The sequence below is a fragment of the Pelodiscus sinensis genome, chromosome 17, assembly GCF_049634645.1.
Source record: "Pelodiscus sinensis isolate JC-2024 chromosome 17, ASM4963464v1, whole genome shotgun sequence".
Taxonomy (NCBI): Eukaryota; Metazoa; Chordata; order Testudines; family Trionychidae; genus Pelodiscus; species Pelodiscus sinensis.
In genome coordinates, this window is record NC_134727.1 from 20,383,251 (window position 1) to 20,410,598 (window position 27,348).

General features: G+C 44.3%; 1 long non-coding RNA gene across 11 annotated transcripts; it reads right to left on the reverse strand.

The window, feature by feature from the left end:
* On the reverse strand, window positions 1-27,250 carry LOC102458205 (uncharacterized). Of its 11 annotated transcripts, none has more exons than XR_012896327.1 (8): window positions 27,053-27,250; window positions 24,276-24,400; window positions 21,576-21,742; window positions 20,210-20,327; window positions 18,423-18,505; window positions 11,909-11,968; window positions 11,064-11,116; window positions 1-1,173 (listed from the first exon to the last, which is right to left on the reverse strand). It is a non-coding gene; the product is annotated as an uncharacterized LOC102458205 (long non-coding RNA). The 11 variants fall into 11 exon arrangements; XR_012896326.1 differs by having other exon boundaries at window positions 21,576-21,756; XR_003089662.2 differs by having other exon boundaries at window positions 21,576-21,853.
* Window positions 27,251-27,348: the final 98 nt, after the last annotated feature.

Below are 27,348 nucleotides of genomic sequence, written 5' to 3' on the forward strand. Positions count from 1 at the left end.
TCTTCTCTTCCCTGCAGCGGGACCCAGCACCAGACCCTCCACTGCGGCAGCAGCGGCACCCCCAGCTGGCCAACCCCGGAGGCGCAGGCTGCGTCAGAGGGACCAGGGACCACGTCTGCGCCGCCACGTGACTGCCGTGGAGGGAATCCAGGGCTCCATTGAAGAGCGGGTGCAGGGGGACCTGCAGTGGCGGCAGGAGGGCTGGGCTGCCTTCCTCACTGAGTGCAGAGGGATGCGCACCTCTATGGACATGCTCACAGCACATTTAGTGCACGCCGTCCACTATGGCATGGCCAGACCCCATGCCCCCGCTATCCCTCCCGGAGCACAGCCCATGCCCCCTCCTATCCCTGTCTGCAGGCTGCCATCTGGGAGCACCATCGAGGGGCTGTCAGGATCCAAGGGGCCCTGTGAGAGAGCTTCCACCCTGAGGAGTGCTAACAGTCTCCCCGGTCTGCCCCACTGGGGGCTTGTGCCCCATTCCTCCCTCTCGTCCTTCCACTTACCCTTCCCTAGCCCCCCCTTCCTGATGTCAAATAAAAGACACGTATTTTCAAAAATATAAACTGTCTTTATTTAACACAACTGGGGAGGGGGAATGAAACTCTGGGGAGACGGGGGAAAGGAGACGGGAGAGGGCAGGAGAGAGGGTGGAAGAGAGGAGGGGGGAAACTGGGAGGAGGGAGCTGGAAGGGGAAAGCAATGGGAAGAAGGGGGAGGGGAAGCTCAGCACTCAGGGCTGGGGGTCTCGCTGGGCAAACCACCTCCCAGCACAGTGGGGGAGGGGGCCTCGGCGTCCCCGGAGGGATGGGGAGGAGGGTGAAGAGGTTGAGGTGGGGGGTGTGGAGATTGAGGAGGAAGAGGTGGGAGGGGGGGCAGGAGTGGGAGGAGGAATAGTAATTGGGGGGGCAGCAGGTGCAGGACCGGCACGGGGCAGCATGCTCTGCAGCAGGGCCTGCAGGTTTGAGTTCATGGCTCGGTCTTGAGCAAGCTGCTCTCGGCGGAGCTGCAGGTCCTCCTGCATCCAGGCCTGGATGGTGCGGTGCAGGGCTTGCAGGGCCTCCAGGTGCTGGTCCCGGTACCCCTGCCGCATGGTGGTGGTCCTGCTGAGGCCGCGGGTGCGGGAACTTGTCCCGGGCGGGGTGGTGCGCCCTGCACGAGCAGCTGGTGCAGCTGTAGAGAAAGAAGAGAAGTGGTCAGTTCTCCCTGGGGACACAGTGGATGATGCTCAGCCTCCCCCCCCTCCCCCCCGCAGTCCCTGGTCTCCCTCTCCGCCTCCCCCCCGGGTAGGGGACAGTGCTGGCACTAACCTGGTAGGTATGGCCTCCCTGGACGGCCCTACTAACTCTGGTGCTGAGACAGCTGGTGGTGGCCCCTCTGGTGCGCCCGGGTCAGTGCCCTCCAGTCCCGGCTCGCTGCCTCCCGGGCTGGCACGGACCACCCCACCCCCCAGGAGTCGGTCGAGGGCGGGGAGGTAGGGGCAGGTGTCAGCCCCTGCTGTGGCGCCGCCCCTGGTGCCCTTGGCATTTGCCTGCTGCAGCTCCTTCACCTTCAAGCGCACCTGCGGCCTTTCCTGGCCATGGTGGCTGCTATGTGGCTGTAGATGGCTGCATTCCTCCACCTCGTGCGGAGATCATGGACGTTGGGTCCCCCCCCCCATACCTCAATGCGGTCCATAATCTCCGCACTAGTCCATGAGGGTGCGTGCCATCTATGGCCTCTGGCTGGTCCCGGGTCCTGGGGGACTGGGCGGGAGACAGCTTGCTGCCACTGGCTGCTATCGTGTGGCCACTGGCTGAGGGTCTGCGGCTGCTGGCAGGCCTGGCTCTTGCACGTGCCCAGTGACCAGAGTCTGCCCCTTTAAGGGGTCTAGGGCTGGGAGGGGGAGTAGATGAATTTTCCTGGTTGTGCCCAGAGTGGCCACCAGGAGAAACTGGGAAGGGCTGGAGGCCCCCTAATTCGAAATAAGTTTCTACACAGCACTTATTTTGAATTAGCTATTTCGAATTTGGTGTTATTCCTCGTAGAATAAGGTTTACCTAATTCGAAATAAGGGCTCCACTATTTCAAATTTATTTTGAAATAGCGGTTTGTATGTGTAGACGCTATTAAAGTTAATTCGAAATAACGGCTGTTATTTCAAATTAACTTTGTAGTATAGACATACCCTAACTGTTTTGTGCACATACCTTTAGCCTCAGTGACCCACTTCTTCAAAGCCACTGAGGCAACTAAATCCCTTGCACAACAAGGAGAATTACATGCCTAAATACCTATGAGCAACTGGGCTAGTGTGTCCTAGTTTCCACATCAATAAAAAGGCAATAATAATATTTAACTGCCACATATGGGTCTTGTAAAGATTAAACAGACATATGCATGGACTTCAAGATCTTCAGATAAGAGGTACTCAGTAAACGAGTGCAAATTATTTTAAAGGATCTTGTGGTCATTACTTAGCTGGTTAGATTTGAACCAGTGATTTTAAGGTGAAAACATCTGTATGTTATTCCCATCCCTTCAACTAGCTACATGAAACAAAATACCATGGGCACCTTTCACTGATCAGAGATTAACATTTCTGAGATTTGAGGCTGTAAAAGGAGGATCACTTCTGGCTGGACTTTTCCCTCTCTTTTTCTTCTGCTTTTCTTGATGCATAAATGTCTTAAAGATTCTTCTTCAGTTTAAAATAACAACGGCAAAAGGTGGGGGTTTTTTCATGTAAGATGACTCTGTCCTTCAGTGTTTTATCTCAACAAACAGCAATTTCAGCCAATACTTGGTTCATTCTCTGGCCAAGCAAGTATAAACATCTCTTGTGTTTGCTTTTCTTTTTTGCTTCCATATGGATGGAAGACAAAACCAGAGTGCTAAGTATATGATTCCCATGCAGGATTTGGAAAGAGACTAAAATATTTTAATTCTTGCCAGTTTGGTTTCAGTAGCATGTTTAAAGCTGGATCAGGCTTTGCTTTTAATGCCTCTGTACTGAATCCTTTATATCCCAGTCCTTCGGGCCTCACATTACATGTCACTCAGGGTATTATTTTAGCAATAATGTTGACATAACATGTTTTGAAAGTTCTATCACTAACTCAAGAGTTTGACATTTAAGAGCCCTGTGCTGATCTGAAGACAGTAGTAGACAAAGCTCTCTACATTAGATTTGTGAAGTTTCGCAGCCATGAAAAACAAAATTTGTATAGGGCTTGCTAGCTCATTGGTGCATGTCATTTTAACATGATGTGCAAAATTGCAAAACTGACACAATGGTGGATCAAGTGCACAAGGGCTTGCTGACAAAATATTACTCTGAAGTGAATTCCCAAATTTTATAAAAATCTTAGGATTCTTTTAAAAACCAACTATCCCCAAAATCAAGATGGAGACTTGTGTAAATTCCCCTATGTCAGTACCTGCCATATATTTGTTGCAAGGACCATTCCCAAAAGAAAATTGGTATAGCTGGGGCATTCCTATGTCCAGGCAATTCCTTGCAGACAGGCATCCCTTGAAATGATAGGTGACTAGTACAAGCAGTCTGAATGCTGCTCTATCTTCACCAGGGAGTGGTCCAGCTCCAGGATCAGGAGCCATGAAAATCCCTAATGCTACCTTTACTTCACTGTCTTCCACTCTTGTGTAACACCAGGCATAGTTTGGACATAGGTCAGGACTGAACCCTAAGTCATTAGTAAACAGAAATGATATGTAAAAAATATTTTGATGCTCACACAGTCAGAAAGCTGAAGGCATTGGAATAAATTGCCAAGGGAGGTGGTGGAATCTCCCTCTCTGGAGATATTTAAGAACAGGTTAGATAGACATCTGTCAGGGATGGTGTAGACGGAGCTTGATCCTGCCTTGAGGGCGGGGGGCTGGACTCGATGACCTCTCGAGGTCCCTTCCAGTCCTATTATTCTATGATTCTATGATTGTCTTACCCCCTTAAAGTTGCTGCCTCACAGAATGCACACACGTTGCACCATCTAAAGTAATGTGATAGGGCCCAAATTTCTTACTACCTATTAAACTTCTTCCCCCACTCCCCACACATTGTACTTTGTTCCACTACGATAGAGAGGCTTATGGCCTAAAAAGTGGTGAGCAGAGATGGAAAAGGCAATTGACATCCTCAGTGACGTGCCAAAGGAAATACTGCAGCTTGCTATTATTTAATTTGAAAAAGAAAATATAGAGAGCTGGGCATTTTGTTCATTTCTGGTACACTGCACAGTATTAGTGAGCAGCTGTCATTGGAAAACATGGCCTTAACATTGCTATGCAATATCCAGAGAGACTGAATGAACTCCTCAGCTGAGTTATCACAAGCTCTGACAGTAGTATGGCAAATCAACGTATCACAACATAGTACATGATAGGGCAAGATTGGTAGTGTCTAGAGACAGCATAATATGAGCCAAATGGGTGGATTCCATTCTTGGTCTTGGATGGTCACTGGCTTGGCAGGACAGAAATGTTCTGATAATATGGTAGAGAGAAGAGAAGACAGAAAGAGAATTCTAGAGGAACCTGTCCTTCCAAAAAATTAGTAATTTTCATTAGTTAGTAATAAATTAATAGTTCAAGTTAATAATAACTCATCTATGCAAGCAATTATTTAGTACTTACAGCTTGCCTGCAAGGAAGGTCATATAATTAACCACATTTTATATATTGGGAAACTGAGGCACCAAGTAGTTGAGAGAATTGCACAAATTCACACAATGGGTCAGCAGCAGAGCTACAAATGCAGCCCAAATATGAATTCCTGGCTCCACTAAAGTCTATGGGAGTTTTGCCATAGACTCCAAAAAGTCAGGATTTCACCTCAGAAGTCCTGAGCTTTAACCATTAAATAATACTCTCTCATCCCTCTCTCTATAAGTGATTGAAATTCACCAGCACGTTTTCTATGGAATGCACTGTCTGTTATGGCTTCATCCTATATCAAACCCAGATTGTGAGGAACACGGCTCCCTCCTGCTATAAAAGTTTCCCTGAAAACATGAATTCCTTTTAAGGCATCAAGCATTCACTGAAAGGAAGTGACATTGTACTGACATTAAAGAACTCTTCTGAGTCATTCTATTCAGTAAAGAACTGGCTCTAATCTGCTAATTGTTCTGAAGTAGTAGTTACTATGACAAGTCTGCTTGCTGCATGTTCTATGCCTACCCCTAGCCATTCATTTATGTTTTCAGTTGAAGTTAATCATAACAAATGCACAGCACAAGGGAACAGCAATGTGGCCAGTTGCTCCTCTCAAAAGTGAGGCTTTGCTGTCAGTGACTTCACATGAGCCAGGGTGGAAGTCTACAGGGCAGGCAGGCTGTTATTATTCCACCTTGCAATGTATACCATTGCAAAGCAGATGGACAGTAGATTAATCTCTGTTGGCACAATGGTTATTGTGTTGTCAAATAAGTGGCTTTGCATGTTATCAGATTACATCCCTATTAATTATTTCCCATCCCAGTAATATCTCATTTGAATTACTGGCAAATTATCAAGGAATCCTATTCATTTAATTGCAGACACACATTCTAACCCAGTGGTCACCAACCAGTAGATTGGGATCTACCAGTAGATCTTGGAGCTTCTGCCAGGGGATCCTGACTGGTTTGGCTGGGAAGCTATCAAGAGCTGGCACTTCAGTGGCCCCTCCACCCACTGTCATGCTTCTCCTGCCCTCTGCCTTGGAGCTGTACCTTGGGAGCTTCCTGCTTGCTGTGCAGGGTGTGGGAGGGAGAAGGGGTGGGTGTAATGATGTCAGGATGTCCCTCTTCCCCCCCTCCTGTACTCTGTCTCCACACAGAGAGAAGGGGATGGAGGCAGCTTGGCAATGCAAATCTCTGTCACTCTCACAAACACACACTGTCCTTGACTGGTCTGTGCGTTTCATAACCTTCATTTCTCTCATGTTTAAATTTAATTCTTTGATTGGTGAGTTCTAAAATGCCTAACCTGTAGTGGCTGGAGTAATTATCCCTGTGGCAATTGTGCTCCTGGAAGTGGCTGGCATGTCCATGCAGCCCCTGAGAAAGGCAGAGCAGGGGGTCTCCACATGCTGTCTTTGCCTGCAGCTCCCATTGATCAATAACAGAGAACTGTGGCCAGTAAAAGCTGTGGTGTCAGTGCCTGTAGATGAGGGGCAGCACATGGAGTCACTGCTATACATGCCAGCTGCTTTCAGGAGTGGTGCAGGGCCAAGGCACTAGTAAGCCTGCCTTGACACAAATGCTCCCATCCCTGAGTTAGCTATCTGACTACTGGCGGGGTGGGTGGAGGAGGGGTGGGACTTGAAACCAGAACCCCTGTCCTCTCCTAAGCAAATGCCCAGTGCTTTTTTTGTGATGGTACTGTCCGGAACGCAGTACCGGCACCTCCAGTCAGAGCTCAACAACTTTTCACCTGGAGTATCAGCACCCTTTTTTAACAAAAAATGCACTGCAAATGCCCCAGGCCAATCCAGAACCCACCCCACATTGCTACTACTCCAGAAACCACCTCATCTCCCTACCTTCAGATGATCCCTTATCCTGATTTCCTAATGCAAGAGAACCAGGTCCATTCCTGGGACAGCCTGTGTTGGCTGTCCTGCTGCTTCCAGGCTAGGCAGGACTCAAGTCTCCAACCCTGTACTCCCCTAGCAAATGATTATCCCCTAGGCCACTCTAGAAGCTACCTCACCTTCCTACCTTCAGAGGGTCCCCTATTCTGTGCTGGCTGTCTGATCACTCCCAGGGCACGCAGAGGGGGAACTGGACTCAAGCCCACCACCCTCTGCTCCCCAGATGAATGCCCTATCCCCTAAGCCACTCCAGAACCCACCCCACCTGTCTAACTTCAGACGGTCCCTTATCCTGCTTTCCTCATATGATAGTCAGGTCCATTCCCGGGACAGCCTGTTTTGGCTGTCTGGTCACTCCTAGGGTGGGGGGGTGGGGGAGGAAACAGGACTTGAACATAAGAACGGCCATACAGAGTCAGACCAAAGCTCCATATCCAGCCCAATATCCTGTCTGCTGACAATGGCCAATGCCAGTTGCCCCAGAGAGAGTGAACCAAATAGGTAACAATAAAGCGATCTCTCTTCTGCCATCCATCTCCACCTTCTGAAAAACAGAGGCTAGGGACACCATTCCTTACCCACCCTGGCTAATAGCCATTAATGGACTTAACCTGCATGCATTTATCTAGCTCTTTTTAAAATCCTGTTATAGTCCTAGCCTTCACAATCTCCTCAGGTAAGGAGTTCCACAAGTTGACTGTGCGCTGTGTGAAGAAGAACTTCCTTGTATTTTTTTAAACCTGCTGCCAATTAATTTCATTTGGTGGCCCCTAGTTCTTATATTCTTTCTCCACACCACTCATGATTTTATATACCTCTATTATATCCCCCCTTAGTCTCCTCTTTTCTAAGATGAAAAGTCCTAGTCTCTTTAATCTCTCTTCATATAGGACCCATTCCAAACTCCTAATCATTTTAGTTGCCCTTTTCTGAACTTCTTCTAATGCCAGTATATCTTTTTTGAGATGAGGGGACCACATCTGTACGTGCACCATGGATTTATATAAAGGCAATAAGATATTCTCGGTCTTATTCTCTATCCCTTTTTTAATTATTCCTAACATCCTGTTTGCTTTTTTGACTTCTGCTGCACACTGCGTGGATGTCTTCAGAGAGCTATCCATGATAACTCCAAGATCTCTTTCCTGATTAGTTGTAGCTAAATTAGCCCTCATCATACTGTATGTATTGTTGGGGTTATTTTTTCCAATGTGCATTACTTTACATATATCCACATTAAATTTCATTTGCCATTTTGTTGCTCAATCACTTAGTTTGGTGAGATCTTAACTATCTTCAGAAGCTTAGTATCGTCTGCAAACTTTGCCACCTCACTGTTTACTCCTTTCTCCAGATCATTTATGAATAAGTTGAATAGGATTGGTCCTAGGATTGACCCTTGGGGAACACCGCTAGTTACTCTTCTCCATTCTGAAAATTTACCATTTATTCCTACCCTTTGTTTCCTGTCCTTTAACTAGTTCTCAATCCATGAAAGGATCTGCCCTCTTATCCCATGACAACTTAATTTATGTAAGAGTCTTTGGTGAGGAACCTTGTCAAAAGCTTTCTGGAAATCTAAGTATACTATATCTACTGGATCCCCCTTGTCCACATGTCTGCTCACCACCCTGTGCTCCCCAAACAAGTTCCCTTTCCCCTAAGCCACACCATCACCCTACCTTCAGAAGGTCCCTTATCCTGTTATGGCTGTCTGGTCACGCGCAGGGTGGGTGGGAGATAGGACCTTGGATGTCAAGGGGAGACTGGGCTCAAGCCCTTGACCCTATGCTCTTCAGCCAATGCTGTATCCCTTAAGCCACTCCAGAACCCACCTCAGCTCCTAACCTTCAGAGGGACCCTTATCCTGCCTTCCTAACAAAGGATCTTGCTCCATGCCTGGGAGCAACTTGTGTTGGCTGCCCTCCCCCAGGCAAATGCCCTTTCCCCTAGTTGCCTCAAAAACCCACGTGGCCTCCCTACCTTCAGAGGATCCCTTATCCCTGTGTTGGCTGCCTGGACACTCAAAGGATGGTGTAGAGGCAGGGATGGGTCTTGAACCCACCACCCTGCACTCCCCAGTTGAGCTCGCTATCCCCAAAGCCACACCAACACCCACCTCACCTTCCTTCACAGAGTCTCTTATCCTGCTTTCCTAATGAGGGACCCAGCTCTATTGCTGGAACAGCTGGTGTTGGCTGTTCTGCTACTTCCTGGGTGGACAGGACTTGACCCCCCCAGTCCTGCACTCCCCAAGTAAATGCCCTATGCCCTAGGTCACTCCAGCGCCGACTCCAGCACCCTAACTTCAGGGTGTCTCGTTCCACACTCTGAACCCCTTGGCCAAAGACCAGACCCTGCACCCCAACCCTCTACCCCATCCTGGTGAAAGTGAATGAGATTCAGGGCGGAAGGGGGATGGAGTGAGCAGGGTGAGGCCTTAGAGAAGGGGTGTAGTGAGGGCGGGGCCTTAGAGATGGGGTGGGATGGAATCTGGGCAAGGGTATTTGGGTTTGAGGTAGATCTTACATTGCACTTACATTGAAAGTGATCTTGTGGTAAAAAGGTTGGAAATCCACTGCTCTAACTCCACTGAGACATGTGCCATGTATCCTATTTTATAGAAAATGGTTTTCCTGTAAGCTATTTGGAAGTGCATTTAATGAAGGATTTACACATCCAATATACATGTTGAACTTAGTGCCTAAAGAAATGCAAGATAGGGCCGAAAATGTAAATCATGGCAGCTAACATGCTGCCCTGTATTGGTGAAAGGGTACATTAGTTCATCCCTTGGCCACTCTATTGAGAACTATTATGTAGATTGATCACTGATTCTACATAGGCCAGCAATTGGTAATGACTTCTGAACCACGCTTGATAGTAAGGTGCCATTTATAAACAATTTATAAAGAGTTAATATGTAATTGGCTGAGGTGTTAATAGATAATTGTTATAGAATTCAACAGCTTGCTTGTAACCATGTAAAAGCACCCGATACTGGTGTACTTATATTACACATACTGCATGTATGCATCTGTAACATGTTTATGTTACATGTTGCCACAGGCGAGTAGATTGTATTATTTGTCAAGCCCTGTTTATAACACCTATTATAATTTTTTTTACTCTGGATAAACTATTTGCTAGTGAAATCTTATTATAAAGACAGTTGCACTTTTGGTTGCTACAAACCTGGGATGAATTCAAACGAAAAACCCAGGAGTGAAAGGTTTCATAATTCATTACTAATCCTGAGTCATGTGGACCTTCCAGTTAGTATGACATGCAGTGGAATTTGTATATATAGTGAATAACACTAATGAAAAAGTGTCAAACCTAGGAAAATAGATTTTAAAACAATTTTAGCTGCATTGAATGAAATCATTTGTGATCCTAAGGTTTAGTATAAACCGGTTTTAGCAGAGAACAAGGAACATGATCTTATCCTGAAAAATTAAGGCGTATACTGAATGGAATGGAATTTTCCTAGATTAAAACAAGGCCATTCCCACAGGATGTAAGACTTTATCAGTTTTGAATAATTCAGTGTTTCATGGGGAAGTGGAAAAGAGAAAAGAGCTAATTTAGGGAGGCCTGAAACGGAAGCTCTTCTTCTGTGTAATAGTAATAGAAATGTAGCCATGTTAGTCTAGTCTAGCTGAAACAAAACACAGGACTATGTAGCACTTTAAAGACTAACAAGATGGTTAATTAGATGATGAGTTTTCGTGGGCCAGACCCACTTCCTCAGATCAAATTGTGGAAGAAAATTGGCATGACCATATATACCATATATATACCATTGCCTGTCGACTCTTAATACATTTAAAAGGCTAAAGCGCAGCAGGAAGGACCTTGCGAAGCCAGGAATCGGCTGTCCCGGCTCACGCTGGGTCCCTCCTGCTGCACTTTAGCCTTTTAATATATTTAAAAAGCAGAGGTGCAGCATCCAGCTCATGCCTGGTCCCAGCTACCCCTTGCCTCCCCTACTCACTGTGGGTGCTGGGGGGAAGTTTGCCTCCTCTACCCACTGCGGGTGCTGGGGGGAACCTTGCCTCCCCTACCCACTGCGGATGCTTTTAAGCAACTAGTCAAGGGACTAGTACACTATCCGATAAGCTTTTGCTTATTATTATTGTGAAATGCTCCATAAAATGAATTTTGGTGGCACTGCAGGGCAATGAATGGAACATAAAAGTGCACTGTGTAGTAATATGACCTGCTTTTTCTGCACAGGCTGAATATCTCTAGTCCATCACTCTCTGGTGCAGCAACATCGGTGATCCAGCATAATTTTATTTAGCCAGATGTCCACTTATCATGGGTATGACCAACTTTCCTGTGGTCCTATAAAGTTTTTTATAGACACCAGTTCTGGTACTCAGTGTTTTTTGCTCTTATTTAGTTCTAATTTAACCCTAAATGTCTTCTAAGGGCCCAGTAAGCAATGGAAGAATTGGTAATACTGCTAGACAATACTGACCTCCCATGGTTCAGCAAATTCTTTTGTTTGGTACTGGACTAGAGTGGATCAATCTGTAGTAACAGAAGTACAATTTAGTTAATCACAAGGTCAGAATCTAATCTTGAGTTCTCTGTCTTAACTATCCCGAATGCCAAATAAGTTGGGCTTTTTTAAATAGGAAAAATCAGACTCCGATTAAGCTTTACAAAAATGTAGAGTGTTTCTTCAATTTCATTTCCAAGTAAGTAATAGCCCCTACATCATGACCCCTTAGCCTAAGTGTTAACTAGTAATTTATGAAGCTATGTCTAAACTACGATCCTCTTGCAGAAGAGGAAATTCAGATGGAGCATTCATTTGCATATGTCATGCTCTCGTTTGCATTCCCTCTTCCTTTCCCATTTGCACAAGAGGTTTTTGCGCAAAAAAGCTCTGTGTAGACGGCGCCTTTTTGTGCAAAACCCTCCTTTTGCGCAAGAGCCGTTCTTCCAATGGAAGACCTTCCACTTTGGGTAAGGTTGATCTGTTTTAATTTCATTTATTTTTAACTGACCCACAGAGTTGAAAGATTATTTTAAGAAAATTATATGGCCTATTTAATACAGGAACTAACATTAGATGCTCAGAGTCTCTTTTTGCTGTCAAATATATGTTTCTATTATAATTCTAATTACTTGCATAAAGTGCACAGATATTGAATCAAATTCATCACAGTCATGAGCAGGAGACATTTTTCTGGATTCCATAGCTCAGTTCAACAATCCTCAATTATGCAAGTTGTTCTAACTCATGGGAATAATCTCAATGCAAGACTGTGGCCTCAGAACTGGAATCTGGAAAGCAAGGCATATGTCAATACTTACTTCTCAAATCTAGCATTATCCTCCCAAGACAAGTCTTTGTAATACCAGATGGACTTGACTCTGAAATTTCAAGCAAAACTTTAAAATGACATACATTTGGCATCTAGCAATGAATGTGTCATCTGACCACAATAGTGCACATACTATATTGTCTCATCTATTGAACTCAGTTAAGAAAATAATAAATACTGACTCAGACCTTCTAACCTAGTGATATTTCATCTTCTTTAACATAGGATCCAGGCACTGCTTATACACTGTGTCCTAATCTTACTATATATTTTAGAAATATGCATCTGCCTGTCTATCCATCTGTGAGCCCATTTGTCCAAGAACTTTTCCTAAATGGTAAGAGCTAGGACCACCAAAGTTGGTATGAAGCTTCCTTGTGTCACAGTTTAAAGTAAAGGGTGGGGTTGGGTGTGCCAGGACAATGGGATGTGCCTGGAACTCGAAAAGGAAGAGTCTAGAAGGAGGGACAGTTATACTGCAGAATGACCACAGGGAGGCAGCAAGCAGCCAAAGATTTGACTGGGACAGTTATAACCCCATTGAGCCAGCAGGGAGAAGGGGTAGAGAAAGGGACAACTATCTACAATATATTTCAGAGAGTTTGTCTGTTTGTGTGTCTGTCTGGCCCCCAGCAGGGGGATGGGGAGCCCTTTCCCAGCTGTGCCCGCTGCAGCTGCAGCAGCCATGGATAAGTGCTTCTCACCTGGCCCTAAGGTGCTGTGGTGAGAGAGAGCTGGGGCTGGCTTCTCTCTCCAGGGCAGCCTACATATTGAACCCCTCATCCCCAGCCCCAGCCCAGAGAAATTATTTAAATGAAGAAAAACAAAACGTATTTGAGTTAAGGATCCAAGCAACGCCAGGTAAATCTTCTAATGCTATAAAATAGAGTATATGTCAGCTGCTGTACTACCAAATAACTCTGGCCATAAATTGAAGATATTGACAAATGCAAGAATGGACAGCTAGCAAAAGAGTTGTGAAGAGTTGTTTTCCCATTAACAATTTTGAGTAAAAAAGGTTCATTTTCATTAACAAAAAGTTTTGAGGAATTTGATGAAAATGCCAAAACCTTACTTTCCTTTCCTTTCCTTTCCTTTCCTTTCCTTTCCTTTCCTTTCCTTTCCTTTCCTTTCCTTTCCTTTCCTTTCCTTTCCTTTCCTTTCCAAGTTTTTAAAACTGAAACACTTACAGGAATTGGATGTTGAAATTTCAGTTTGACAAAAATTCCAAATTTGAAATTTTCCCCATAAATTTCCATTTTAATAAAAAAATTCTTTTTGCCTAAAACAGAGTTAGATGAGAAACTTTAACCACCTCGAGCTGGCAAACTTAGCCAGAAGGCAGAAGGTTGGATGGAATGAATTTCTCCTGTCATCTCAAAAGAGGTTCTTAAAGTCAGAAATGAGGTCTGGAACTTGCTCAAGAAAGCTTACACTGCTGTTTTTCCACAGACAAGGAGAGGGCTGAAGTTTCTGGAGTTATTAGTCCATTGCCTTTTGTGAGTATGACATTTCTTAAGCAAGGAAAACGAATCATGAAGTTAATTCAAAGGTCAGCACATACCAGAAATGAAGACCCCACAACATCTCTTAGTACTTTGAGTTGAAGCGTTTTGTTATTATTGGTTATTTGGAAGAAAGCGTGCATATATATAATGGATATGGTAGAGCCTCCCTTTGGAATCAAACTGTTATTCATCATCTCATAATGATAATCATAAAAATAACAATCTACTACCTACATCATAAAGCCTTGTGAATAACCCCTTTGAAGTCAATGAAACTCCTGAGAATCAAAGCTTCAAAATTATGGACCAGATCCTTAGTTATTGGAAAAGTAGTCCCTTTGAAGGCAGTGGAACTATGCTGCTTTACACTTGGGCTACGTCTACACTGGCCCCTTTTCCGAAAGGGGCATGCTAATTTTACAGGTCGTAATACTTTGAAGTAGGAATAAGAGATCCTCCGGAAAAGGGCTTTTTTCCGGAGGATCGGGGCCAGTGTAGACGCTCTTTTCCGGCTTTTCTAAAAGCCGGAAAAAAGCAGCGGACATTTTTATTTAAATGCCGCGGGGGATATTTAAATCCCCCGCAGATTTCCCTATTACGACCTGTAAAATTAGCATGCCCCTTTCGGAAAAGGGGTCAATGTAGACGTAGCCTTGTTGAGGAGAATCTAGAACAGGGTTTCCTAACCGATGGGTCAGGACCCAAATATGGGTTGCCATTACACTTCAAAAGGGTCACTGAGTGTCTCCCCAAGTGGCTCTGCCCACCCTCCTCCCCCCATTTTTGAATTGCCTTAGGTCACCAAGTCTTCCTGAATTGTCAAAATGGGTTCCCATCTGGAAACGGTTGGGAATCGCTGTTCTAGAAAAGGCCTTTAAGCAAGTGGCATTCCTATACGGTTCTTAACAAAGGACAAACAGAGCCACACATATCCTGGACAGAGTAAAAATTTAACTTTTAATTTAAATAACAATAAACAGACTTCCTATAGGTGGCTCCTTGGTTGGTTGGTTTATTTGGATATTTGTAGAATTGTTTCCTAAATGACTCCTAGCTCTCTTCCCAGTTCATACTTCTAAGACACACAAACGCCAGTGCTGAAGGTCCTCTTGGCCAGCTAGCTAGAGTGAGTCAGCAGAACAGTTGTTTTTATCTATGCAGTTTGCTAGAACCTGACAACAATTGCATATAATAATATTAAGGTGAGATACATATCAATGCAAAGAAGGTTAAAAAATAGAACTGGATAAAACTAATCTATTTTTTATATTATGGTTAATAGTTACACTGACATGTAGGCTACAGCTATTCTGTAGCCTTTGTCCAGAAAAGCTTATGAAAATGAAGCACGGCACGGAATATTACCACGCTTCATTTGCATAATTAATTAGCAGCTGCTTTTGCAAAAGAGGCTTTTGAGCAAAAAGGAGCTGTGTAGACGGCTCCTTTTTGCGCAAAACCTCCCTCTTTCTCAAGAACCGTTCTTTCTAATGAGCTTGCTAATGAGGAAGAACGGCTCTTGCACAAGAGAGGGGTTTGGCATAAAAAGGAGCCGTCTACATAGCTCCTTTTTGCGCAAAAGCCTCTTGCACAAAAGCAGCTGCTAATTAATTATGCAACTGAAGCACGGCGATATTCCGTTCCGTGCTTCATTTGCATAAGCTTTTCCAGAAGAAGGTTACAGTGTAACCATAGCCATAGAGTGAAGTTTCCCATGGCATTTTTAGAAAGAGTATAGAGATGGTTCTTCCTCCTACATGCCCTAATTTCTTTTTATTACATTTTCAAGTAAACTGCAGCAGCAAATCATCTATGAAGTCAGATGTATATCAACCATGCTAATAAGGTTATGCCATCATTATTTTCCTTCCATGCACAATTACCAAGGTCTGCTGTCTCCAGGCCTAGAAGAAAACCAGGGTAAACACATTTTACATTGATTTGGCATCAAGGAAGGAAACATCCTCACTCAGGACATGACTTTCAGAAGCTCAGGCTTGGGGCTGGGTGAGGAAGGGGTCAAATCTCAATATAAGATTCTTTAAGTCAAATGATCATTGTGAAAAAAAACAGTTATAGTGCCTGCACCATATAATACCCGGCCCTAACCTCTCCAAAGAAGAGAGTAACTGCAGGAAAACACTTAAAATTGAAAAGTAAAGAGTTACACATCACAACATGACTTTCTACCTGGCAGAACCTTTCTATTTCGCCTTTTTGATGTAAAGGACAAGATAACCAATTTGCTGTGATAACAGAGAGTTAGGAGATGCTAGGGTGCATCAAAATATTGCAAGCCAGCATAAAATAACATAGACTTATCAAAAGCCATAGATATGAAAATCATGGGATCATTGTGTATGACTGCTATAAACTTGCTGTTGTCAGGCCTTAGTCACACCACAACTACTGCTACTAAGCCAAAGTTATTGTCCCATTGCTGCCCTGAATTCAAAGGTAAAACTGTTGTGGACTTCAGTTGCACTTAAATGGGGCGCTTGGAGTAGAAGGTATTTGGGCAGGGAAGGTCTATTCATTTCTGTTTTATATAGACTGAGACAATTTTGCCATAGCATAAGTGCTCAATGTTAGAAAATGAAATGACAATTATGGAACCTGTATCCAGTGCCCTGAAATTTGAGGGAGTTTGGTTTGATGTGCAGTTCCAATTAGGGATGTAAAATTGTGCGTAATCAGCTAATCGAGCAGAATTTCCATCGACTACTCAATTAGTTGATAAGGGGAAAACTGCAGAGCAGCAGCAGGGTTAGCTCCTGGCCCGGGGAGCTAACCACACTGCGACTCTGCTTTTTAAATACATTAAGAGCTGCCAGGCTCTTAATACATTTAAAAGACAAGGGCATAGCGGAAGGACCAGGTCCAAGCTAGGAATCAGCTGATTCCTGTCTCCTGCCCGGTTCCCCTGCTGTACCTCTGTATTTAAATATATTAAGAGCTGCCAGACTCTTAATACATTTAAAAAGAAGAGGTGCAACATCTGGGACTGGGCGCAAGCCGGGAATCAGATGATTCCCAGCTCACGCTCAGTCCCAGCTACACCTCTGCCTCCCCTGCCCTCTCCAGACAGTGCTGGGGGGAACCGGCTTTTAAGCCAGCTCCCTCCAGCATTGGCTCCTGGCTATCCCCGCCCCTTACTGCCTCTTTCTGATAGAAGCAGCAAGTGGGGAGGGAAGTGACTAGTCAAGACACTACTTGACTAGTTGCTTATATCCCTAATTCCAATCAGTATAATAAGCTTGAACTGGAAGTCTGAATTCAAACGTCCATCCCCAAGCTCTCGTTCAAAACAGATTTGTATCCAGTTCTGGATTCAAACTTCTCAGATCCAGGACATCTCAGGCCTTTCTGGAATAACAATATAATGAGCACAAAAACACTAGTGGGGCCCACCGCTGAAATCCATAGCTGTAATGGACAGGAGGAGTGCTGACCAGCACCCGGTGACTAAGGGGTTAAACTCAGGTATCTAGTAAAGGTGTTGGCCAGGGGGCTGGTAGCACCAATCGAGATAGAGTGTTGATTCCTTGCTGCTTTCTTTGTGTGGGAGAGAAAAAAACAGGAGTTGAGAGAGACAGAATGATTTAAACCCAGACAGGACTACCACATCTCCAAGGAATTTGGGGCATGTGAGTGGACTGAACAAAGAGAAAATTGGAAGTAAGTAAGGGGAAAAGTGAATCTAGTCACATTCAGGGTAATTTTTCTTTATTTTGTAGTTTGGTTTGAACTGCTCCATGTGAATTTATGCCTCCACTCCCTACATTCCTTTCCCCTTGGGCACACACAACCCAAAGAAGGGTTTGTTATGGGGATGAGCAAGGGGCAGCATCTATGACAGACTGGAACAATGATGCTGTGGAAGGGTGCAATTTAGTATGCATTTTCTTGAAAACGACTTGTCTTGTTAGATCCAGAAATATAGCTGTCTGAGCCAGAAGGTAAATAGTCGATACAGGACTTGATTAATAATGAATGCCCATCAACATGGGGGAGAGTTACATACTAACTTTTCTTTAATGAGATTATAGGCTTGGTAGACAATAAAGTGAATGTAATATATCTAAGACTTCATAAAATATTTGACTTAACACCACACAACATTTTTATTAAGAAATTAGAGTGATATAAAATCAAGAAGACTCATACTAAAATATTAAAACACATTAAAAAACTGCTTGATCCGCAGTGTTCCCTCTAAGCTGTGCAGTGGCACAGCTTCCCAAGTGATTAATCAGCCTTGTCCAGTCAGAGGCTCAGGGCTCTCTGCAGGGAGCTGACTCACTGGGTGGAGCTGATTAATTACCAGTGAAGCTGTGCTGCCATGCAGCTTAGAGGGAACACTGCTGATAGGTCTCAGGCTATTCAGCATCTTTTGAGGGCTTCCTATTCCGACATCCCTATAAACCTCATTCTAGGGGGAGTAAGGGATGTTTCGGAATAGCGATTTATTGCAAAATAAGTGCTGTGTAGACAGTGTCAAATTTTGAAATAAGCTATTTTGAAATTGACTCAAAATAAGCTACGCAATTTGTGTAGTTCAAATTGTGTAGCTTATTTCGAGCTACAAGTGCAGTGTAGACACACCCTAAATGTAATTGTCAACATGGAATTATCAGGTAAGTGTATTTCTAATTGGACCACTCACAGATAGGTTCTTAACCCTAAGTTATGTGATATTTTTATCAACAACCATTATACATTATTTTACAAAACCCAACGAAGTAATTAGTGATGAAGTCTGTAAGTGACACTGATGGGGAAGTGGACAGCAGCTGTGGCTCATCTTTGTCCCCTTCCTCCAGCAGCTGTGACTCATCTTTAATTAGACTTGGCCCACCCTCCAGGTACAACAAGGTGCTCTAATAGAGTTCTTCATCTCTAGTTAATTCTTTCAGAGCCAGCATGGCACAGTGACCCTGTGGCTACAAGGGCTTAACAGGAATCTACCAAGTGAAAATAGAGAACTTACATTACCTCTGTACCTGATGATGGTGCAATTGCCACTGGAATATTGTGTCCAGTTCTGGTATCCACACTTCAAGCTGGATATTGATAAACTGGAGAGGGTTTAAAAAAAAAGAGCTGTAAGGATGAGTGTTTTGTAGCGAGAAGTTCCAGGTGCATAATATATTTAGCTTATCAAAGAGAAATTTTAGGGGTAACATGAAAATAATCTAATTAAAGAACTACAGATGTTCTACATTGTTTATAAAATGATCCCTCCCTTTATAAAATCCAGCTATAATTTTCAGCACTATAGTTTAATAAGTGTTTTTGTTATTCAGTATAGAAATGTGTTTGTACCTTAAAACAAGAACAAGGGCTGACATGCATTTCATTTTGTCAATGAGACAATGGAAAAGAAAATCAGACCCTAACCTCCAGGTGCACTTAGCAATTTCCAGTAGACAAGAGACCATGGTAATGCAAAGAAGAAACTAATGATCTGGAAATGTCTTTTTTTTTAAACCAAACTCTATTCCATTTTTATTATAGACAATTTCATTTCAATAGAGCATTTAGGGAAAAGGGCTACCAAAAAATGTTTGTTGATCAATAGTGGACAGTTTAATAAATCAGCTAATCATCCAACAGTGCGAAACACTGAAAAATGGTTAAGACAAAACACTAGAAAATACACAGCAGGGTCAGGGAGTGAGTCTGTCTTGGCAGACAGTGTACTAGATGACCTAATAAAACTTCTTTATGAATAACTTTGCAGTTTGTATGATTCACCAAGCAGCTGTTTCCCCCCCTTCAAATAGTTCAAACAGACTGAACTCTACATGCAGGCTAGTGCAAATGAAAAATATACATGAATTTTGCACCATGTTTTGTGCATCACAGTGACTATTTCAGCATATTGGTTAATAATCATTTTGACTCAGTTATTTCCCTAATTAGGTACTAACTACTGCTCTGGCAGCAGAAGACAAGAACAACAAAGGAAACAAACAAAGGGGCCCAGTTTGCAAAATTAGAATATGTTCACACCAGGCAGGGTGATTATGTCCCATCTCATTAACTAATCCTGAGTCAGAAAGGGATTTGCCTAGGGGCATTTCTAACAAGGCTGAACCCCATCCCCTCATTCATAATTATCACTGTTAGCTTTGTAATGCAACTGATGACTAGTTTCCTTCCTTGAGTGTCCGGCTTAATGAAAGTTTATTCTTGCTCATTTTGATGAGCTACTTATTACCAGTGCTAAAATCATATACATGCATGTCAACAGAAGGGATACTTTCCCAAAAACAATGTTGTTCCCTGCATTTGTTTCCACTGACAACGAAAATGGCCCAACTAGTGGAATGAGACCTAGGCTACTGTTAACTTCCCCCCTGCTTATTTTGGGTCTGGACATCCTAAACTCAAAACTCCGATCATCTGAAGAAGTGGGCTTTGCCCACAAAAGCTCGTGATATCATCTACATGTTTTGTTAGTCTATAAAGTGCTACCAGAAACTATTTGGTTTTTTTTAAGTTTATCCTGCAAAGACTAACTTGGCTACCCCCTGAAACAACTAGAAGAATGGCACTATTGTTCTAGGACCACATAATTGTTCAATTATCGGACTAAGAAACTATGCTCTAGGACTCAAGTGCCTACATTGTTCAACCTTATGCACTCAAAGGCAACCAAGATCACCTTAGTTGTCTTTCCTTGCCATGTCAAGATTCATTTGAGCTCAAGTTGGAACAAGGACTTTTCAGTGAAACTCCCTTCTGTAGAAGTTGGTAAGTATGTTGGGACAGATTACCTATGGCCATGATCATTTTGCTTCCCTTATTTCCAACTATCTTGTGCAGTCGACAAAGGGGTGGTAGGGCTTTGTAGGTTGGCCACTGTGCCTGGACAATGATTTTAATGATTCATTTCTGTCAAAGGAAAAATACATTATTTAAATAAAGTTAAATCTATTTAATCTTACTATATATTTTAGAAATGTGTGTGTGTGTGTGTGTGCGCGCGCGTGTGCGTGTGTCCATCTGTGAGTCCATTTGTTTAAGAACTCCTCCTAATTTGGTATGCAGCTCCCTCTTATCACAACTTTAAGGAAGTCAAGGATTTGGGTGTGCCAGAACAATGGGACGTGCCTGGAATGTGATAGGAAAAAAACAACAAATGGTCTGGTAGCACGGGAGGGATCTAGCAGGAGGGACAGTTATATTGCAGAATGACCACAAGGTAGTAGCAAGAGGCCAGAGATAGGAACTAGGACAGCTATAACCACATTGGGGCAGTAGGGGATGGGACTGGAGAAAAGGGCAGCTATCTAGTATATTTCTGGACAAAACTGCATCCCATATGGAAGAGTAAAAGGTTCCTATATCCATTCCTGATTCCTGTGAAAGATCAGGTCAGATCTGAGTGACAGAATTGTGACAATTCCCTCCACCCTCCATGCATTATGGAATTGACTTATGGACACAAAAATGCATAATTTGAAGATGCTTTAGACAGAATACCTCATATAACCTATCCATTTTAATGTCTCAATCTGCTGGACTTGTATATCTTATGTTGGAGTATGTATCATTCTTGTATGTAAAGTTAGAAATATGGAGTATAGAATGGTTTATTGTTTTAAATGTGTAAATGAAAGCCATCAGGGGTGTTTCTCTCAATGTCTGGGTGATCATCTGTAAACAGCCTCTTTTGTCCTTTAAGTCTAAGCAGTGGATAGTCTTAGAAAGTCATGTGACCCCCTTAACTGGTAGGGTCTGACCAGATAATTTTCCATGGAAGGGTGAAATGTACTGAGACAAAGAATTCCTGCTCAAAAATAAGGCTATTTAAGATGCAAAGTTTTTCAGTTCTTGGTCTGGCTGGCATGTCACTCCCAAGAGAATGAATCAAAGACCCCAGGGGGAAAAGATCTACTCTGGTTTGGAGGCTTAGCTGAAATAAGAATAATTTTAAAGTAATTTTGTACTGAGGTTTTAGAGTTAGAACTAGTTATGCGTTTTCTGTTATTTTAAATTTGTAATCTACTTTGCTCGTCCTTAAAGCCTACTGCTTGCACTTAAATAAATCACTTATTTACTACCAAGCCCAGCATAAATGACTGTTACCTGGGGGAGCAATCAGTGTACATACTCCTTTTATTGTTAAAGGGGGCTTACCTGAATAATTTATTAGGGGATTCTGATCCCAATTCGTGAGTGGTTTCCCTGGAAGCTGGGCCCAAAACTGCATTTTCCTCAGACTTGAAGAGTTTCAGAGTCTATATTGCTCCTCAGAGGGGGTGGTGATTTCAGCTCTGTGCCTTAGCTGGAGGAAACCAGGGGCTCTGGCCCAGCAGGACTGAGTCGTTAGAAGCCCCCGAGATCAAAGAGGCGATTGTTAGTGGTTTTGTGAGCACACCGGGAAGCACCCCCAAGGGATCTTCTGTGACTGAACCCTGTCACAAGAATATAAAACAATCCCAAAGCAAATACATCTGAAACTCCTATTCCCTTCCTCCCTTCCCCTCACCCTACCTTCTGTACTAAATCTGATTTGTCAGTTTTATAATGTGTTCACTTTTTTCACTTTGGTATATATGGTCATGCCAATTCTCTTCCAGAATACGATCTGAGAAAGTGGGTCTGGCCCATGAAAGCTCATCACCTACTAAACCACCTTGTTAGTCTTTAAAGTGCTACATAGTTTTTTCCTTTTGTTTTAGCAGATCAGACTAACATGGCTACCTCTCTATTACTAACTCCTCTTTAGTCTCTCTTGTGCTTGGCCTACGTGTTGAAAGAGTACCCCAAAGTCACAGCTCTTCAACAACAAAAAAGCCATGTTTCCCATCCTCTCATGCATGGGACTATTAGCATTTCCTTAACTCAGTGGTGGGCAACCTGAGGCTCACAGACTGCATGCAACCCATTGGGGTTCTGTGTGGCCCATGCACGGAGTTTCCAGATTCCGCTGGTTTCCGCCTGCATAGTAGTTTTCCTATTGGTATTACTAAATTAAAAAAAAAAAAAAGTTTAGTAGCACCTTAAAGACTAACAAAACATGTAGATGGTATCATGCGCTTTTGTGGGCACAACCACTTCTTCAGATGACAGGAGTGTTGGAAGTCCAGATCCAAGAATAAATAAGGGAAGGAGGGAAGAGGGAAAAATGTGGAGGAGGAGAAGAAAAAAAAAAGAGACAGTGAGTAGATAAGCTTCAGAGGGATAGCCGAGTTAGTCTGTAACAGGAAAACTTAAAAAACAACAAATAGTCTAGTAGCACCTTAAAGACTAAATAGTTACAAGAGGCTGATAAGAACCATTAGCTTGCACTTGGAAAGGAAGATGACCAACACCAGATTCTACATAGACATCAAGAACCATTAGCAGCACTTCAAAGGGGCAGCGCAATGCAGAGCAGGGGATCAGATGGGCACTCCAGCTGATCCCCGGCTCCATGTTCTACTGACCCTTTGAAGTGCCGCTCCAGCGCTTCAAAGCAGCAGCACTGCACAGAGCCTGGGGTCAGCTGTGGCCTTCCAGGGTGGCCTTTCCAAGGAGCAGCACTGCACAGAGCCAGGGTCAGCTGGAGACTCCAGCTGATCCCGGGCTCCTGCAGTGCTGCCCCTTTGAAACGCCGCCACTGAGTTTCAAAGAGGCAGCTGCACTGAGCCTGGGGTCAGTCAGCTGAAGACTCCAGCTGATCCCAGGCTTCCGCAGCGCTGCCCCTTTGAAACTCCGCCGCAGAATTTCAAAGGGGCAGCACACGCAATTAATCACGCAATTACATTTTTTAAATATGTGATTAATCACAATTAATTTTTTTAATCACTTGACAGCCCTAAGTTCTCCTATTCCCCGCTCTTAAGTCGCATGCACACAAAACCATTGGCGCAAATAGAAGTCAGCCACGGAAAAACCATTCTCTGCTTTAAGTTGTTTCACTATAAATCCACATTTTTTGGAATGTATCTTGGACTTATAGCCTGTATATGCAAAAGCATCACTGAACACTTTCCCCAAGGAGCTATTTCTGCCATCAAAGGAGCATGTATACGTATAACCAAGTTGCATGGATAAAAGAGACATAGTAATCTTTTACAGACTTACAAAGCTTGATTCAGCTTGATTTCAAAGGGTATGTCTACACTACCCCGCTAGTTCGAACTAGCGGGGTAATGTATGCATACCGAACGTGCAAATGAAGCCCGGGATTTGAATTTCCCGGGCTTTATTTGCATAAGCCGGCCGGCGCCATTTTTAAATGCCGGCTTGTTCGAACCCCGTGCCGCGCGGCTACACGCGGCATGGGCTAGCTAGTTCGAACTAGCTAGCCATTCCGAACTATCTGTACGCCTCGTGGATAGTTCGGAATGGCTAGCTAGTTCGAACTATCTAGCCCGTGCCGCGTGTAGCCGCGCGGCACGGGGTTCGAACAAGCCGGCATTTAAAAATGGCGCCGGCCGGCTTATGCAAATAAAGCACGGGAAATTCAAATCCCGGACTTCATTTGCACGTTCGGTATGCATACATTACCCCGCTAGTTCGAACTAGCGGGGTAGTGTAGACATACCCATAGGTAGCAAATTAAATCTATGGGATTGTATTCATGCAATTGATGGTAGAACTGTGCCAATAGTGCATTCTATTGAGTGATAAGTGTGATTCTGTGAGCATAGTTTACCTAAGCTCACTGACATCCTTTGGCTTCATATTTCTTTTTTATCTCTTGATCCTGTAGTATTTTGGATTTTCCCTAATAATTGATTTCACCCTGGGCTCTTGCATTGCTGATCATACAGACACTATGTCTTTGCTGTGTTTTTTCAGTATCCTGTTCAACACCAGAAACCAAGAACATTTCCACCCTGTCCTCACCTCTCCCTCACTCGCTTAAGCCATGTTGGCTGGAGCTGAAGACATCGCGACCAGGAAATGGCTCTGCATGTGGTGGACTGCTGTCATTTCCGCTGGCACACTTCCTTCCACGGGAAATGCTGCACCTGAAGATGTGTTAATTCACAAGAGGACAGGTGCTTTTGTCCAGGGAATCATAGAATCATAGACTAGAACTGGAAGGGACCTCGACAGATTATCAAGTTCAGTCCCGACCTCACAGCAGAACCAAGCACCATCTCTAGATCATCCCTGATAGATGTCTATCCAGCCTGCTCTTAAATATCTCCAGTGAAGGAGATTCTAAAACCTCCCTACGCAATTTATTCCAATGTTTACCCACCCTGACAGTTAAGAAGTTTTTCCTAATGTCCAACCTAAACCTCCCTTGCTGCAGCTTATGCCCATTGCTTCCTGTCCTATCATCAGAGGCCAAGAATAATTTTTCTCCCCCTTCCTTGTAACACTCTTTTAGATACTTGAAAACCGCTATCTGTCCCCTCTCACAGTCTTGTCTTTTCTAAACTAAACAACCCCAGTTCTTTCAGTCTTCCCTCACAGGTCATGTTTTCTAGGCCTTTAATCATTTGTGTTGATCTTCTCTGGACCTTCTCTATTTTTTTCCACATCTTTTTTGAAATGTGATGCCCAGAACTGGACACAATACTCCAACTGAAGTCTAATCAGTGCAGAGTAGAGCAGAAGAATGACTTCTTGGTTACGTCTACACTGGCATGATTTTCCGGAAATGCTTTTAACGGAAAAGTTTTCCGTTTTCCGTTAAAAGCATTTTCAGAAAAGAGCATCTAGATTGGCACGGACGCTTTTCCGCAAAAGCACTTTTTGCAGAAAAGTGTCCGTGCCAATCTAGACGCGCTTTTCCGCAAAAAAAGCCCCGATCGCCATTTTAGCCATCGGGGCTTTTTTGCACAAAACAGTACTGTGCTGTCTACACTGGCCCTCTTGCGCAAATGATTTGCGCAAGAGGGCTTTTGCCTGAACGGGAGCAGCATAGTATTTCTGTAAGAACACTGACGTTCTTACATGAGATCGTCAGTGTTCTTGCGGAAATTCAAGCGGCCAATTTTTCCGCAAAAGCAGATGATTTTGCGGAAAAACTTGCCAGTCTAGACACAGCCCTTGTGTCTTGCTCACAGCACACCTGTTAATGCATCCCAGAATCAGGTTTGCTTTATTTGCAACAGTGCCACACTGTTGACTCATATTTAGTTTCTGGTCCATTATAACCCCTAGCCCCCTTTAAGCAGTACTCCTTCCTAGACAGTCACTTCCCATTTGTATGTGTGAAACTGATTGTTTCTTCCTAAGTGGACTACTTTGCATATGTCCTTGTTAAACTTCATCCTATTTACCTGTGGTGCCCTAGCAGCTGTGTGCTATGTATTTGCTTCGGTGGCCAGCCCCAACCCTGGCTGATCCCCTGCGGGCTCAGCACCAGCTCCTGCCACCAGCCCCTTCCTCTGGCCAGCTGAGGCTGCCTGCTGCTCCTCCTGAATCCTCTGGCCCACAGGCTCACACCAGTATAAGAGCTAAGTATTATTCCTAGGAATATAAAATCCTGGTTAATCAGTTAACGGGTTAAACACTAGGGGTGCGCAAAAACTTGCCAGCTGTCTACACTGGCCGCTTGAATTTGCGCAAGAGCACTGACTTTGTAATGTACAAAATCAGTGCTTCTTGCGCAAATACTTTCATGCTCCCGCTCAGGAAAAAGCCCTCTTGCACAAGAATACTTGTGCAAGAGGGCCAGTGTAGACAGGGAAGAACTGTTTTGTGCAAAAAAGCCACGATGGCTAAAATGGCAATTGGGTCTTTCTTTGCAAAATCGTGTCTAGACTGGCCACGGATGCTTTTGTGAAAAGCACTTTTTGCGCAAAAGCATCCGTGCCAATCTAGATGTGCTTTTGCGGAAATACTTTTAACGGAAAAACTTTCCCGTTAAAAGTATCTCCACAAAATCATGCCAGTCTAGACACAGCATAGGGCTAGATTAAAAAAAAGAGTTTTTGCGTGAGAACGCGCCAGTGTAGATGTAGCCTAGGCATAACCAGTTAACTGCTTAAGCGCAGGTTCCCAGTGGGGAACCACTCCTGCCTGGCATCCCGGCTGTAGGGAGCTACTGTTGCCGGCCCTCTTGGCTGCATGGAAGCCACCACTGCTGCTCCTTCTTCCCTGCCCTACCCGCCCACCACCATCGTGCAGTTGCCTCCACTCCCTGCTCTCAGCCCCCCAGCCACAGATGATATTTGCCAGGCTCCCATTCACATCTCTGATTATTCCTCACAGTTTGTGAGTAGTTCCAGTATTCATTCCAGAGTGAATTAGCATTAGCATTTCCTAGAGAGCAGAGCTGGGCACTGTGAGTAATGATGGGCAGAAGTCTGCTGAGGCTAATTTTAAAGCCCAACCTGAACCTAACCTAAGACTTTTGAGTCATTTTTATGACTGACCAGGCCCAAACCCAATGCTTCCCCCACTTCCTTGGCCTAGTGGGACCTTCCCATTCCCCATGCCTGAGATCCGCTTCAAGCCGCTTCCAACCAGTAGGATCAGCAAGGCAGCGGCCATTACCTCACACAACGCAGAGTGTGCTTGGAGTGACAGATACTGCAACTCATCACTACACTCCCTCTGCAGCATCCACCACCACTAGCCTCACTGATCCTGGCCCATGGGTAGGAGCAGGGGACCAGAAATAACAGTTGGGTTGGGGTCAGGCTGCAAGGCTTTCTACTCACCAGCCTTAACACTCAGGGAAAGGGAACGTGCAGTAACACGATCACAGGGTGCAGAGCTGAGCACCGACATTCACACCTAGCACCAGATTCTCTTCCCTTTGGGTCCCTTGCATTGGAAACAGACTCGGCCTCATTCCTCGTGTGCATCCAGGGTTCTCGATACACGTGTGGTGCGCAAAGGGGCGGGTGCCCGGGGAGATCCGAGGGAGCGTGCAGCCCCTTGCTCCGCGCGAGGGAGGGACCGCTCTCCGCCGGGCTGGGGAGGCAAGTACTCAGCCCTCCGCCCTGAGGAACAG